This window comes from Cottoperca gobio, chromosome 11 (genome assembly GCF_900634415.1).
Source record: "Cottoperca gobio chromosome 11, fCotGob3.1, whole genome shotgun sequence".
Taxonomy (NCBI): Eukaryota; Metazoa; Chordata; class Actinopteri; order Perciformes; family Bovichtidae; genus Cottoperca; species Cottoperca gobio.
In genome coordinates, this window is record NC_041365.1 from 16377155 (window position 1) to 16394130 (window position 16976).

Below are 16976 nucleotides of genomic sequence, written 5' to 3' on the forward strand. Positions count from 1 at the left end.
GTTTTAAAACGTTCTACTTAGATAGTGTATCTTAATAGTGCAGTCAAGTACACCTAAATGTGTTTTAGTATATACTTAGTAGCACTAATGATATGCTATTAGCATACTAAGTTTATTATTAGTACACCAGAAATAACACACTTAGTATATTATTTATAGTGTTTTATTTTACACCTTGGTTAAATGTACTTAAAAATAATTGGCTAAAATATAGTCAAATGTATATATATGGAGCCTACAAATAAATGGAATCAGCCTATAAAACACCAACCGTATACTGTATGTGTTTTACATGTTCAAGTCCATAGTCTCAAAATCCCAGAAAGCAACAGGACATGACCTCAGTGACCTCAGCGATTAAGATACAAAAAGAAAGGTATAGATGGAAGGAAGAAAGTATCAAGAACAGTGGAGATTTATGCAAAATATTAAACTGTTTTGCATTTGATAATTTTACTACTCATGTGACATATGACACACGTCTTTATAATATCATACTTTGCAGCTCCTTTATGCGACTTAAGAGTCGTCCTAAAACACATTTAGTTAAAGAAAATCTTCCCGATACACAATGTGCTTATAGCAACATTGTGTAAGTACCAACTGCTGCCAAAATATGAGCCGCACTGACATTAATTAGAGTTTCAGCACCTCACTATATGCCAACAGTTCCTGCTGTACTGCACACTTAATCAACTGATTCCACCGAACAAGAACCCAACTCTGTATATTTTTCTACGTGGGGTCGTGATGCTGAAATATGAAAGTCGTATTCTTTTGTGCAGCCAACATGAAAAGCACAAGATCTGCAATGACCTGTTCCAGCTGCCATGTTGTCCGACAACATGGGAATCTGCAGTTGCCTGTTATCTTCACAACAGTGTGGAGGTGGAAACTCTCCTCCACACCAACTGTGCACATTCTCCAGGAACTGAGCTGAGAGTGGTGAAGATCATGCCAACACACACACACACACACACCCACACACACACACACACACCACACACACACACACACACACACACACACACACACACACACACAGACACACACACACTGCCAAAGCACTGAGCAGAATCCCAAGAACACACCCCGACAGACGGACACACACTCAAACACTCTCTGAGTTGACACACTCACATTCATAGCCGGCGGCCCCTGCCTCCCCCTCTTCCATGAATGGAGTTAGTCAGAGTAATCATTCAAGGCAGCTGGCAGCAGGAAATGGAATTGGATTGTGGAAGAGGTCACACAGGGTCAAAAGCTTGGGTGTGGTTGTGGACACTGGGGAGCAGGAAGAAGGAAAGCCTTTGCGGCGGTGCTTTACATCAGCATCTGGCAGCCACTTATTATCAGCTGTCATAACCACTCATCACGCTGAGCGGCACACAGAATCTCTATCACAAAGTCTTACATACTTTGTTCTGTTGGCGTAATAAATTAGAAGTAAGATCATGGCTCCAGGTCTGAAATGCCTCTCTTGAACTATTGCCTTAAGTTAATGACTTATTCAATAATGATTCTCGTTACTCTGATTGTTGCATAGCAACGGCAGGCAGAGAAAGAAGGAAGTGAGCAGAGCTTCAGCTAAGAAGAGCGAAGAAAAAAGGAAGGGAAGTAGAGGGACAAGTTGGAAATAAAATCACCATCCACATCATTTATCAGCCTGATTCATTCCGCTCAGAGGTTTTAAAACCCCAAATCCTGAACAAACTGACGTCCCCCCCTTTCAAGCTGTCTTTCAGAAGGTTTCAGAGCTGAAAGCCGGTGAGGCAGAATACCTGTAGGCTGCATCTTAGCACTCTGAGAGGGGAAGAAAAGTACCTGGAGCTGTTCACTGATCAGTTACAGATGAAGAGCTGAATCATCATCGTCGACCTTGCTTCAACCCTTTAACTTTAACCCTTTAAGAGCTGCACTATGGCGCAGGAATTTGACTGCAAACTCACATTTATTAATCGTCCTTTTGTTTGTGCTCATTAAGTGCGCCCACATACTCATGTGCCTTTTTCTCTCTTTTTTTCTCCTTTTGCCACGATTGTCCTGGAAGAAATGCAGAAGGGGGAGCATAACCATAGAAACGGGGTCAGTCCTGTTGCTACGGAGAAATGCTTGTGTGCCACGGTGGCTCAGTGTAAGGGAGTTAAAGATGCTCTTCTTTTCATTTGCCACTCTAATGGCAGCTGTAGCAGTCTGTGGAAACTGACACATTCCCATCATTATACGCGCTATGAAAAAGGCCTTTTGAACTGCACACCTCCTTTAAGTAGAAGTGCTGTCATTGTTTGTCTCTTGTCATAAATCTTCAGGATTCAGAAAGAAAATACTTTCTCTGCAAGCCTGCACTCTGTTAACATCAAACATGAAGCCGGAGATTGCTGCATAGACTACTTACAGCCGTGTTTCACTGTAGCACGACATTTTCAGCTTTAGATTATTCTATGCATGCAACATAAAAGGCCTGGGTCAGGACTCCTGAGAGGGGAAAACTGCACAGAGAGTCGCTCGCCTTCTTATCCTTCATATTTATTGTACCCTGATGTACGTTTTGTATTTCATTTACTTGGTTGTGTGCCCCCTCTGCATGTGTGGGACATTGTTGGGGTGTAGGGAAGACATAGAGCCTGATCCTGTGTTAACATGTTGTTGTTGTTGTTGTTGTTGTTGTTGTTGTTGTTGTTTGCATTGAAAACAAACCAATAAAACATTTTTTTAGAGGACAGCCCTCAGAATAATTTCTGATTTAAATGTTCATGAAAGATATCACAATGTTACGGCGGTTTTGCCCTCAGTAGCTCGTTTCTGCAGTCTTGTAAAGGGAGGGGTGAGCGGAGGGTTACGCACTGTCCCTTTAAATATTTTAATTTCCAATAATTATCTAAGATTCCCTAAAATAAAATACAGTAATTTCGCTTATAATTAACCCAAAAACCAGAGCTGATTTATTTATTTAAATTAAAAAATATAAACTTGTGAAGATGTAGAACATGAAATGTAGTTTTCTCTTTACTGGATATACAGTTGGAATATTATTAGAATTAATTGGATTTCTCACTTCTACTCATACCACAGTGATTTAGAAAAACAGGCAGTAGGATTTAGACAAAATCCTCTAATCTCAAGGTTGATTTACTGTCTTTTTGTGCAGCTTTCAACCACATCTCAGGTGAGAGTTAAGGTCAGGGGTTCGGCTCTACCTCTGCAGACAGAGTTTTCTCAGTTGTCACGGAGACGGCTCAGATGTTATGATGTGACCTAATCATGGACCATAAAGCCAATTTGATGAAAACTGATTTCCTTGACAACTGACCAAAACTCTATCGACTGAGAAAGAACTACTGTTGCTATGGTCAAGAAGTAACTTCCACACTGAGGTGACAACAGAAGGAATTACACTTTCATCATTCCTGCAATATATATTCAATATACACAAATGCAGACTGTGACTAATTTGCTAGATCATGGCATTTCTTTAATATCAACATTTCATTGATGAGATTGAGTTTGTGTTTTTGAAGAAGGGAATCATAAAGTAGCTCAGAATTATAAAATGTCCATAGACCCTCCGGGGTACTGCTGACGTAGAGATGGAGTATGTGGAGAAATGTGCCATAAAATGTTTTAAAATACTGTAAAAAATAAGTGATTAAACTATGAATCATAATGACAGACCGAGTGGGACGTTAATGTTTAAAGTGTTATCCACAAGTTTCATAGTTTAGTCCGGACCAGCCGGTCTTAGAAAAACACTGTTCCATCAAATATAATGCACCGACATGACATGTGAGCGTTTACAAGAACCTCACAGAGGTGACAAAATGATGCAGCCTCTCTTGGGGTTCCACTGAAGAGATATTTCAACACTTCGGGGGGTGGAGTGCAGGGAGGAGGGAGAATCTATCTTGCAGCAGGACAGTTTTGTTCACCTTGTCTCTGATTTATGCTGCAATGTATCCTGGTGCCAGGTTTTCATATCTGTACAGACCATACCTGAGTAAGAACATAAAAGGTTTCTACAGAATACTAATTCCATTTAAGTTGTTCTTCCACGCTGAATCTAAATCTTCAGGAGGGTTTGACGTCACACGTTCTGACTGACTCAGTGGAGGTTCTCTCAGAAGCGGGCGCAGACAAAAGCTTCAAACGGCTTTATTTGGACTGAATCAATTGAGTGCAATCTCTCGGTATCAAACACCACAACAGTGTTGTTTTTTTGTAACATCGATTGTGCCTTTTCTTTTTGTGCAGCTCTATCAGAATCAATGTTTTTAGTTTTCTGACTGCAGTGTCTGAGCTGCGGCTTGTCGTCTGATGCATCTCTGTGCAATTACCTGGAAGTTTAAAAGTGAACTCTGGTGCTTTGATGTTTGCTTTTAAAAGCACCCTGCCAGGAAATATCTCAAACTAAAATAAATAAAAGGTATTTGTAATCTCTGGTTTCATGGTTCATGGTTGAGTTCCATGCCTGCAAGAGGTCATTTGTTACAGAAATGCATAAAAATAATCTTTTAACATCATGCCCACTTAATGTTCAAGGATTGGTTCAACAAAATGTCCAATAAACATAGTTTCTCACTTCATTATCGTTACCTTGACGCATCAGTTACAGTGATCTTTTGATATCATTTGAAACACTCACTGGAAATAAGTGTGCAGTAGAAAATAAAAAATGTGGGTTATCTTCACCAATGAAATTATTTTTACCTCCAGAGTATTGAGGAGGAGACAGATATAACCAGTACAGAAATATTACTTTCTTCACAGGCTTGCAGGTATTTGCTGAGGAGTGCGGCTCTGTAAAGTTCAAGTTGTGTCGAATGACTGATGAGCTTGTCAGTGACTCGTGGTGACAACATGTCCATCACTGTGCTGGACACAAAATAAAACACATGACATTGTGATTTTGAAATCTCTACAATACTCAAATAAAGCCAATACATATGACTGAGTACACATTTCAAACACTCCTCTTTGAATATATATACATTTACATTTTCACTGTGGTAACATGCAGGCAGGGATGTCAGTCTCCTTTTAATGAAGACTTGTGCTTTTTGAGTCCCGATGATATGTTTCAGGTTGCACATCCAGAAACAACGACTCTTTGTTCTTGTTCAGCTTGTGTACCCGACCTCATCTGTTCTCCAGGGTGAACTATGCCGCCTGTCTTTCAAACCACACCACACTGAGGTGATTCACATCTGTATCATGAACAAGCACCATGCAAGGGATGCAAAAATACACATTTTCACAAACACTGCACTTTGTTTCCCCTGCTCTACACAGGGAAGAATAATGAGCCTGCGCAGCGAGCGGGGGAACTTCACAGACCTCATTCAGTCTGAGGTTCTTGCCTTTAAATACCTTGTAATGCAGATGACAACATCGCGCCCCTCTTCACTCTGATGTGCATCCTACAGCAGCATAATTGCAAAATATGTATTTTTAATTCACCCCCTGTCAAGATTAATTTCTTCTCTGCATGCATTTGGTATTCTCCATGACGATTTCTGTCAAGTTTATCGGGATAATTAGCTATCAGCTAATTAGAGTTAAGTCAACAAGCTTTATTTATATTTTTCTTGCCTCCTTCAGGTCGTATTCTGACGGAGAAATTAAACCTCTTAGTCTAACTGGGGAGTTCATTTTAGGTTGTTATGTTGTCCTAGTCATTGACACAGTCACTTGGCCCTGTAAGTGGTGACTCGTGTCATGTGAGTCAAAAATCTAAATCCATAACATTGAAGCCTGTATTTGGAAAAATACACACACACACACACACACACACACACACACACACACACACACACACACACACACACACACACACACACACACAAAGATACACGCTCATTAATAATGAGTCCAAACTGTTTGCCTGGTTTAGATTTTTTAAATGTTGGAGGGTCTCGGAGGGCTTGTAAGACTTGGAAGAAAAATGTTTGTATCACAGAGAGAGAATGAGGGTTTAAAATATGAGTGAGACAATATTATTTTAAGGGACTGAATTCATTAGTAGCACAATTAAATTAAATTTATTCAAACCATTGCAGTAAAAAAGTAATAAAAACTACTTTAAAGTTATTTAAAGTTCTGATTCTGATTAAACGCAAATAATCATCTAAGCATGTTTTTAATAAGATTAGGATTTGTATTCTGAGTGAGAGAGAGTGTGTGTGTGTGCTTGTCTGTGGGTGTGAGTGAGTGAGAGTAAGTGAGTGTGACAGTATGTGTGAGAGAGTGAGAGATTGAGTGTGCTTTTTATTCTGGTGTGTGTGTGTGTGTGTGTGTGTGTGTGTGTGTGTGTGTGTGTGTGTGTGTGTGTGTGTGTGTGTGTGTGTGTTTAAAGTGGGAGAAAGTCATCAGGTTGGTGTTTGGGATCAAAGCACTGAGCACTTGTTCTCTCTGCAGAAACACTCAAGCTTACAGATAAATAAACTCCAGTCTCCCTTCACACTGTGAGTGTGTGCAGGCAATTCAAGGAGCAATTTCAGTTAATTCAGTTTAGAATATGTGAGGGCAAAATGTCTCGGCCTAGGGCAAATAAAAACATGTCAGCTGGGTCTTCTCTTTCTTGAAGTTTAATTACAGTTTTGGCTTTTTTTTTCTTCTATACAAGCTTCCATGTGACTGGCCAGTCAGCTTTCCTTATAAAAGCTAAAAGCTTTGCAACTTCAGACACGTTTGTTGCTTTCAAGTCTATACATAACTCTATGATTCAGACAAAACCAGTGATGTAATCTCAATCAATTACATTGAATCCATCACAGATGTATTATCTGTGATGGTTATATTCACTGTTCAACTTTTGGAAATGCCCAAACACATATTGCTCTGAATTGTTTTGTATTTCTGTTGAGTTTTTTTTAGTCTTATAAACAAACCGGGAGATTAATTTGAATGTTATTGTTTTGTCATTCTCTAACTGTGACATTCTTAGAAACAGTGAGACAGGGAGATAGGGTGAAGTTTTTGTTTGCAGTCTTTTTTGTTGACTCAGATTATATCCTCAGAGTGCCTTTTCTGTCTCCTATGCTCTGCTGGTGATAATGTGTGCCATGTAATGTGAGTGAGTACACTACCCATCTAAAGTTTAAAGTTATTTATTGCATGTGTATTTATATACATGCAGTAAATGTCTACATATAGTACATTAGCATGACCATATAGATTTTGCATTTCAGTGTAAGTGTAGCAGTCATTAGAAAGATTGGCAGCCTCTTATGTCCTCTGCACTGCGGTGTACTTTGTCTGCATCTGGGTCAGACTTTACAGGAAATCTGCAAGATAGAATTTTTTTTAACTGGAGTCAAAGCTTTCAGAGTTCACAAGGTTCTCAGAGGAAGACGCACGACCAACGTGTTTTTTCTATTTCAGTAAAGATAAAGAGAAGATAACACTAAACTCCACTTTTTGCAGGGGAGGCAGGAAGCTACAACAACTAGCAACATGGTCTTTGTGACAGGAGAAAAAGGCATCATGGGAAATTGGTCTTGGTGCACTTTGCTGCTCCCAGCTGCCTCAGCCATCGTCTCATCTGTAACACAATTAATATGACAATGCAGACGTATATACTGTATAACCACAAATACATCCCTATCCTAATAATTACATTAGAAGAATCTGAATCAACCTTATTGGCAGAGTATCTAGGAACTTGATTTAGCACTAGATTATGGTTACAGGATATGCACAGTGTAGTCAGCACAGCTAAACAAATATAACAAGCAGGCAAGAGCTGGACAACACACTATTTATAACGCTGATCGCTGCAGGGTTGTTGATGGCAGTGCAAAGATTGCTGAAAAATATATATAATAAAATATAGATAATAATTGACCTCATATACAGAAAGGGTCTTTTATGTGCATACTGATGGAAGAGGTTTTGTACAGTAGTCTGCCTTGAACTACATATGATAATGAAAGATTTTATATATATATATACATACATACATATACATACATATATATATGTATATAAAGCCAGTATGTTCTTGCTGCACACAAAGGGAGGCTGGCACTGACGAGTTATATTCATTAAAGAAAGTTGATCAATTGAAAAAAGGACTCATTAAATCCCTTGGTCTGTTATCTCGAATATGTTCAGAACAGGTTAGGTGTGCTACATAAATTACCATGGCGATGTACCCGGGTGATAAGTGAACTGTCATAAACCTGACTTTAAACCCGAGTTCTCTCTAACCCCAAACCCTGCTTCATAGTGCAGGCCTGACCTCTGCCTTGTACCACGGATTAAAGATTTTGAACTTGCTTTTAACCATCTCAAGTTGTGCTTTCGGGTTTCTTTCTGTTCTGCGGCAGCCAGCATTACAGTAACCAAATAAATAAGATAAGAGTGGAAAGTCCTTATTTAACTTCTCAGAATTGGAGGGACAATGTTGACAAGGGTGGAGTTGGTGTATACATTCCTCGGAGCGGCTCAAAGCCCTAAGGATCTTGCGTATTGTGATTCTGACTGATCATGGACTCAAGATATATAATTTTTATTCAGGTTTACAAAATGCCATGTGTTCATCAGGCTTGTGACTACAGCCTCCCTCAGATTCATTTTATAAGTGCTGTGCGTGGCAGCATAGCAGACGGATGATCTGCGAGGTTCAAAGCTTGATCTTAAGAGCACATTTAGAATAGATGATAGACAGCAGCAGCCAGCAGTGTTGAGAATGATTTTTTTTTTCTTTTGTAAACACTTTTCTTTATTGTTTAGCATTTATAGACACTACAGAAAAACTTACATAAACTTCCACATCCAAGACATAACAAAAGTCGCACAAATAACATAATTAAATTAATTACACAAACGTTTGGGTAGGCTATGTAAGGAAATATACAAACATGTAGGCAGATATGAAAGGCTTCAATCCTTCTCCCAGCATAGGAACATTAATCATCTCCAAGTTGCTGACCCAGAGTGTCCTCTAGATCCGCATGTTCCAGATAATTAAGGAACGGGCCCCATACTTTTTTTTAAATAGTTCTTGTTTTCCTTTAATTTAATAGGTTATTTTCTCTAATGAGACCCAGTGCAAACAGTTCTTTTAACCATTTACCAATGACTGTATGAGAAATATCAATTATTACTGCATTTTAAGGCCTCAACACATCGGTTGCTCTGTCCTTAACCTGTTCAAGAAAGATCATGAACGCCAACGTAAATGCATAAATCATCTCTTCAACTATAGAAACAAGCCATGGCCAAACTGCACCAAGAAAGAAACATAAATAAATACTATAGTTGAAAGAGGTTACAATATTAAGGCAATGCAGTGGCATGTTCTTGGTGTTCTCTCATGGAATTCTGGACATTTAAAAAGAACAGCAAAGATCACACTCAATTAAATATACTATCATTTGCACATGAACAAAAATGAACATATTTAGGGTTTATGCATCCACAAAACCTGACAGCATTTTATTTGACTTCATGGACATTTGTCCATGAAAGTGCTATCATGCGTTTTGCGTTATGGGTTTCTTCCTTATGTTTTGTTCTTTTGGGTAACACCCTAACAAAAAAAGCTTTGGCTCCATGCTTAACTGCAATGATAAAATGTCTTCTATCATACATTTATGTCCCGGTGGGGAAAAGGTGAGGACTCAACTGCAAGACGAGGAGATTAACAAAAAGAGGGCTTTATTCCAAAAAGCGTACAAAATAACAATACAAAAAGGTCAAAAGTAAACTGAAAAGACAAACGAGGGGAGCACGAGGGGAGCACGAGGGGAGCACGAGGGGAGCACGAGGGGAGCACGAGGGGAGCACGAGGGGAGCACGAGGGGAGCACGAGGGGAGCACGAGGGGCCACGAGGGGAGCACGAGGGGAGCCATCTGCCAGGGTGACAATTAGATGACTAACTGACAAGGAACATTGGGAAAGACAGGGATATATACACATAGACACTAACGAGGGGAACGAGACACAGCTGGGGAGAGAAGCTAAAACACAAGGGCAAGGTGAACGGACACAGGAGGAACAAATCAACAATCACAGAGGGACAACACACAGCCAGGAAGTACAACTAGACATGACATAAGGGGGAGTGAACACTTCAAAATAAAACAGGATATACAAAATCACGATCATGACAATTTAACCTCTTCCCAAAACGTTCTTATCTTGGTGCACTCCCAAACACAATGGAAGAATGTTCCCTTGGATTGTCCACATATAAAACATAAGTCTGGGATATTACCATTAAATTTGTTTAGCTTTTCTGGAGTAATATATGTACGCATTAGCCTAGTTATATTGTAAGAGCTTAAGATGGGTACTCGCTGTTTGTGATTGAGCTTTCTTGCAGGCACCTTCCCACTTATCAATTGAAAGGTCTTTTTGCAAATCCTCCCTCCAATTTTTAAGGTTCGCTTCGGAGGACTCAGGGGACGCAGATATAAGCAAGTTATGAAGTGCAGAAATTAAGCTTTCCCCCCTACAGTCCTTTAATATTATTTTCTCTAATTGTGAGTATGGAGGTATAGATAATAATTGTTTTTGGTTTGCTCCAATAAAGCTTCTAATTGAATTTTTTGAAAAATGTTTCTGTGGAATGTTGTGTTTACTTGTAAGCTCCTCAAACGACATCAGTTTATCATCATTGAGCCTATATAGATGCTGAATTTTCTGTACACCCTTATCTGACCAAACCTTAAACCCACTATCAGTTCTGCCTGGAGTGAAGTCATCATTTCCCCAAATTGGAAAGGGGGTTGCCCAAGTACTTCCTCACTTCATGCCAGACTCTAATCATGTTCCTAGTAATAGGGTTAGTGTTTTTTTTGTAAGTTTCTAGTTTCTAGACTAGTTGAGTACAAATACATGGGAAGAGGTAGCTCTAAAAATTGGGACTCCATCTCTCTCCAGGTTTGGTACATGGGCAGATACTCAGCGTAACAGCACAGCAGACAAGGATCAGGCAAAGACAGAATCGTGTCACAGAAGCCAGGGAATCAAACGCTTGGGAAACAGGAAGACAGGAAGACAGGAAGACAGGAAGACAGGAAGACAGGAAGACAGGAAGACAGGAAGACAGGAAGAATGCTGGAACTCTTGACATCGAAGTACGAAGACGAACTGGCAACGAGAGACAAACAAAACACACTCTATATACACACCAAGAAGTGAGAGGGAACAAGACACAGGTGAGGACACTAACGAACAGATTGGGAACACCTGAGGGTAGGAAGTAGAAACAACAGAGAACAGGTAATTAACAAAATAAAACAGGAAGTACAAACACAACACAAAACATCTAACGAACAGGCCGAGACCTAATATTCCGATGTATTTGTCTCGAAATATAAATCAATTTGTTTGCCAAGATACATGACAAAATCTGAGTCTTGCAACCATTTTTGTTGGAATCACCATTTAGGAGGATCTCTCGTCAGACTTGAGTCGACATAAAGCAGTGAGTTTGGTGCATGGTCCGAAATAAAGATTCCATCATAAGTGCCGTCTTTAATTTTAGAAGCCAAATTTGCTGATATCAAAAAGTAATCAATACGGGAATAAGATTGGTAAGAAGCAGAATAGCAAGAATACTCTATAGCATCAGGCTTTAATTCTCTCCAGATGTCCTTCAAATTGAAATCTTTCATAATATTAAGTAACACTTCCCTGCTTTTGGTGTGTGATTTATCTATGCCTCCTGACCGATCCTTTGTTGGATCCAATACACAATTAAATCCCCTGCTATGATGTAATTACCAGTAAATGTTGAAAGCATATACAACAGGTCCCTGAAAAACTTTGGATCATCATTATTGGGGGCATACATGTTAACTAGATTCAGGGTTTATGTTAGTAGAGTACCCTGTACAATTAAGTATCTACCAGCCTTGTCCTTGATTACATTTGTTACCTGAAATGGTACAGATTTGTGAATTAAGTGTCATAACACCCCTAGCCTGAGTAGAAAATGTTGCTGAATACACACATCCCGTCCACTTCCTCCTAATCCTAATATCATCCTTTGGCAGTAAATGTGTCTCTTGCAAAAAACTATTTTAGATTGCAGACTTTTAACTCTATTCATAACCTGTTTGATTTTTTAAAGTTTTTACAGGCCTCTGCAATTCCAGGAAGTAAATTTAACCTCCACACCCTGCGACATGACCTTTGACACAGATTAGGTTACCCACATGTACATAAAAATAAAAAAAACATTTAAAAAACATTAAGAAACATAACACGGATGTTCCAAACCACATCCAACCATGTGAACCTTTAACCCCTTTCCCAAATGCCTCCACCCTAATGGGCAGCCCCTCCTCCTCATGTTGATACTTCCTCTTATAGCTGACAGTCACTGTACTCATACAGCACATGCTTCTATTCCCAACCTTTGTTTTACATTAATAACCGCCATGTAATCATAAGAAGTCCCACCATACTTAACTAATGGGCAGTGAGCTCAGGAGGAGCCAACATATGTTATGTCGTAACATTCCAGATTTTAAAAGTACCAAAATAAAAGAAATAGATGCGTTCATTCTTCAACTTTAAACTGAAGGTTCCACATACAATTGTAATAACTTAAATACGCCATGCAACGTTAGTGAGATACTGAGAAGTCTGGTGTAAACATAAAACATAAAATAAAAACAACCCAGAAATAAGTGCTAGGTCAGGGCTAACGTAATTAGCGTCCCATGTGTGGTATCAGACCCCAATGTTATATATGGTTAGAAAACACTTGTGACCACCGGCACATATAAATAGCTGGACTGAATGACTGACACTGACCAAATGTTCTGTTATTTGGTATTTGGTCTATTATTGGTTCAGTCATTCAGTTCAAGTAGTTCGATATGTCTCGACATATCCAAGATGCCCGACCGCAAATACTTAAAGACAATAAGTCATGATACCTGCACATACAGTTAGCCCATATTAGCCCTTTAGCCGGTCACAGCCGCAGGTTACGTTACTCAGCCTGTCCCTCCTCTCTTGCAATCCGCTCGATGAAGTTCTCCACAGCAGACAGGTTCTCAAAAGTGTGCGACTTGTCCTGGTAGGTCACCAGGAGCCTAGCCGGCAATAGCATGCCATACCGAATCCCCAGGATCCGTAGTTTCTGACAGACATTATTGAACATCTTCTGCCGCTTGTGCACTCCTGCAGCCAAGTCTGGATACAATCTCACCTGCTGGTCTTTAAATAGGATCTGTTTTTTTTCCCTGGCTGCCTTCATTACAACCATCCTGTCCCTGTAGTTTAGGAATTTCATGATCAAAGTTCTTGGTCGGGCATTTACATCCCTCCTCTGGCCGATTCTGTGAGCTCTCTCCAGTATAAACTTTGAACTTAGCGGTGCCAAATCTAACACGTCAGCATCCCCTCTTTCAGCATCTTCTGGCAAGTTCGCCACTCTCAAATTGGATAACCTGGATCTTTCCTCCAAGTCTTCAACTTTATCCTCTAGCTTTATCCTGAGCATTCCCGTATCTCCTTTCTCATTCCCTCTATTGCTGTTAGAATGCCATCAAGTCTTGTGGAAATCTGGTTTTAAAGAGCCTCTGGCAATCAGGATTTCCTCCGAGCCAGCTTCCACCAGCCCAGCCTCGCCCGTCTCAGTAGAGGTCATGGCTGGCGCAATGCTAGCGCTAGCAGAACCTTATTTAGCTTCCACGTAGACTGAAGTGGTTTTGGTCGTCCTTTAGCTGATTTCCCTGCTGCAGCCGGCATTTAATAGTCTTTTCCGTGGAATAGAAACGATGGGTTGACATAAAACTGTGGGTAAAATTAGGATTTAAGACAGAAATTGGCAGAGCACTGATAGTTGTGTCTTCCTAGCGAGCCGCCATAACCGGAAAACCGAGAATTATTTATTTATTAACCTATTCATTAGACTCATCAAGTGTATGTTATTGTCTCTATGGTCAGTTTCCAGAGCTGAGATGTAAATGCTCATTTTGTTCCAGCCAGGTGGACTCTGAGCCTTTTTGACAGCAAATAGTAAGAGAATAAAGAAACCAACTGGCACCGTTTTCAGTGATAGCACAACATTCACCATTTTATCTTTATTGTCACTTTTATTCATATGGCTGGGCGTTGTGAGAAAGTGTCTCACACTGTTGCCTGGTGACTGCAGCACTGCCAGCACACCTAACAAGCCACAAACAGTGCTGGTCTTGTTTTTATACCAATGCACGTAGTGGACATTACCCAGCAGACTGTGTTGGGGGAGAAACTGCATTGGAAGTTGACGTTCTGGGAGGGGTAGGAGTCCCCAGGACAAGCTGTTGTTCATGCTGTTTTACTGTCAGTATAGAAATGCATTGCCTTTGACACCACCTACCACCTGGTACAAAGCATAGCAATCTCACTAGAAGGCACTGAATTTGAATGATCATCCAAAGGAGGATATTACATGCAGTGCATTTTTTATATAATGCTTTACTCTTTGTCTTAGTCTGTAATTAATCAGCTTCATTCGTGTCTCTCGTGCTATGTCTATTAAATCCTTGGCTTCTTCTCTAAAGCGTTTCACATCCAGCTGGCTCTTGTTCTCATAAAAAGAAGTGGAAGTGGAAGGCAGCCAGCCGCTGAGATTGAGTCCAGGATATGTCCTGGCCTCAAGGATGGACAAGCAGAGAGAGGGAAAAGGGAGGGATGGGGATGTGTGACATTACATTTAATCAAGTTGAGGTTTTCTTTGTGTGGTTTTTAAGGCTCGAGTTAGCTCGTCCATGAAGATTTCATGGGACAATTCATTGCCTAGCTTTTCAAGAACTGATGAAAAAGTCTGCGCTCATCTGCAGCCTTTGAGAACTTTCAGAGAACTGAAAAGTGATGAGAGAGCAGTTTTTGAAAGTTGCACTGTGCAGTCTTTTTCTGAGTAACTGACTCTTTATAACTCTTAAAGCTACATTTGTGAGCTGAAGTTGATCAGCGACACGTCAAGCGTTTTTATAAAAGAGTCTCAAAATCACATGCTTCGTCTCATTTCCTTTACATTTCCATAACCAATTTGCCCCTCTGGTTGCCGCTGAAGTTCAGAAACAAGTACATGAAAAACATGCTGCAGCTCACTCTAGCTAGCTGCATTTTCCACTGACAGATCTCAACTGACTGTTGGATTGATTGCCATACACCATGAAGTTGGCATTTGGGGCCATGAACTGTGGATTGTCATAAAATGTTTGTTCAGACATTCATGTTGCCCAGAGGATTAATCCTCCTATGGTGATCCTCTGACTTTTCCTCTAGTGCCACCATGAGGGTCAACATTTAAATTTCTCCTGTTAATTCATGACCAAATATCTGCAAAATCATTCCTGTTATTCTCAGTCGTACATTGTGTTTAGTGCTAATTAGCAAATGTTAGCAAGCTTAGCCTATACGCTGAACTAAGATGGTGAACGTGGTATACATCCTATCTTCTAAACATCGGCATGTTAGCACTGTCACTGTGAGCATATTATCATGCTGCCGTTAGCATTTAGTTCAAAGCTCTGCTGTGCTTGAGTGCAGCCTCACAGAGCTGCTAGCATGGCTGTAGACTCTGAAGTGTTGTTTTCTTAAGTCTTATCTGAGAGTTTGGTGGCGAGTAGTCAAGACCGGACGGTAGCTTAGGTTGGACTATTCTGTCTTTATTTTGTAGCATGCAGAATTTTGTTTTTAATCACTAGATTTGGTAGGTTTGCTCTCTGTTAAATCTTTTAGATTATTCTGGCTTTGCTTATGAAATTTTTTATGAACTTTTTTGTGGAACCATATCTTCCTTGCCCTTGAATTTCTGATATCCACAAAGGCTTTGAGAGGTGTTTGATCATTCCTCCTTGTGCCAATAAAAAAATAGACTCAGGAAACAAACCAAGACTGCTTCTTTGAACAGAATGGATCTTTCTCTGTGATTACTGATTCTGTGATCCGCTGGTAACATCCCCCGCAGGCTGAGGAGTGTTTTCTCCTCCTCAATGACTGATGAGTGTCCCACATCTCTGATCACAGTCCCTGCTGTGGTGACAGATGTTACCTGTCTGACCGGCCCCTCCTCTGACCTCGAGGAGGTCAATAAATCAGCATTTACTCTCATTTAGGTTGGCACACAAAGTCCAAAGTCTCCCTCTGTCTATATGTTTGACCCAAGATATTTAGAAATATGTGCATCTTCTTTAGTTTATTTCAGAGGTTTTTCTTGGATGTGAGATGCTTTTCTAACAGCGTGCAAGACAAATGTATTAAAGGTAATAACTAATATTTAAATAAAGATGAAGAGAAGGAAAGAGCGAAAAGAGAGAAGAAATACAAATAAATAAGTGGAGGCTGTGATCAGTTTTGGTTTGGTTGCATTTCAGCCGAGCGTTGCAGGATGGGTTAGGTATTGTATTATTATTCTTTCAGTTCATACACATATACATGTTACCCCTGTTACATGCTTACATTTACATGTATATTTGAGTTGTGGCAGCAGCTCATTGGCAGCAGGATCAGTCTGAGCATTGTTGAATATATTCTATGGAACGTATCAAGATTGTTGTTCCCTTGTTATGTGCTGTTAGAAGAGCAAACAAGACCAATATAATAACAATTCAACAATTAATATGTTTATATTTTCTGACATATATGTATTTCCACAACTTATTTGAATAATATAAGTATGTAAGTAAGTAGTTTAAGTAAGCCTTTGTGTCAAGACAGAAATATTTTGTGCACCACATTTATGGCTGTCTGGAACTTTTGAAAAAATAATTGTTACATCATGTGGCTAAAGCACTTAGGCCTACAGGGGCATGTTGACATTTTCAGAGAGGTTTTCAGGTTTCATTCTTTGATGTTACTCCAAAAACATCCACTGAAAGGCTCATGTGACTGTATACACTGCTTCTATCTATCTATCTATCTATCTATCTATCTATCTATCTATCTATCTATCTATCTATCGTATATCTATCTATCTATCTATCTATCTATCTATCTATCTATCTATCTATCTATCTATCTATCT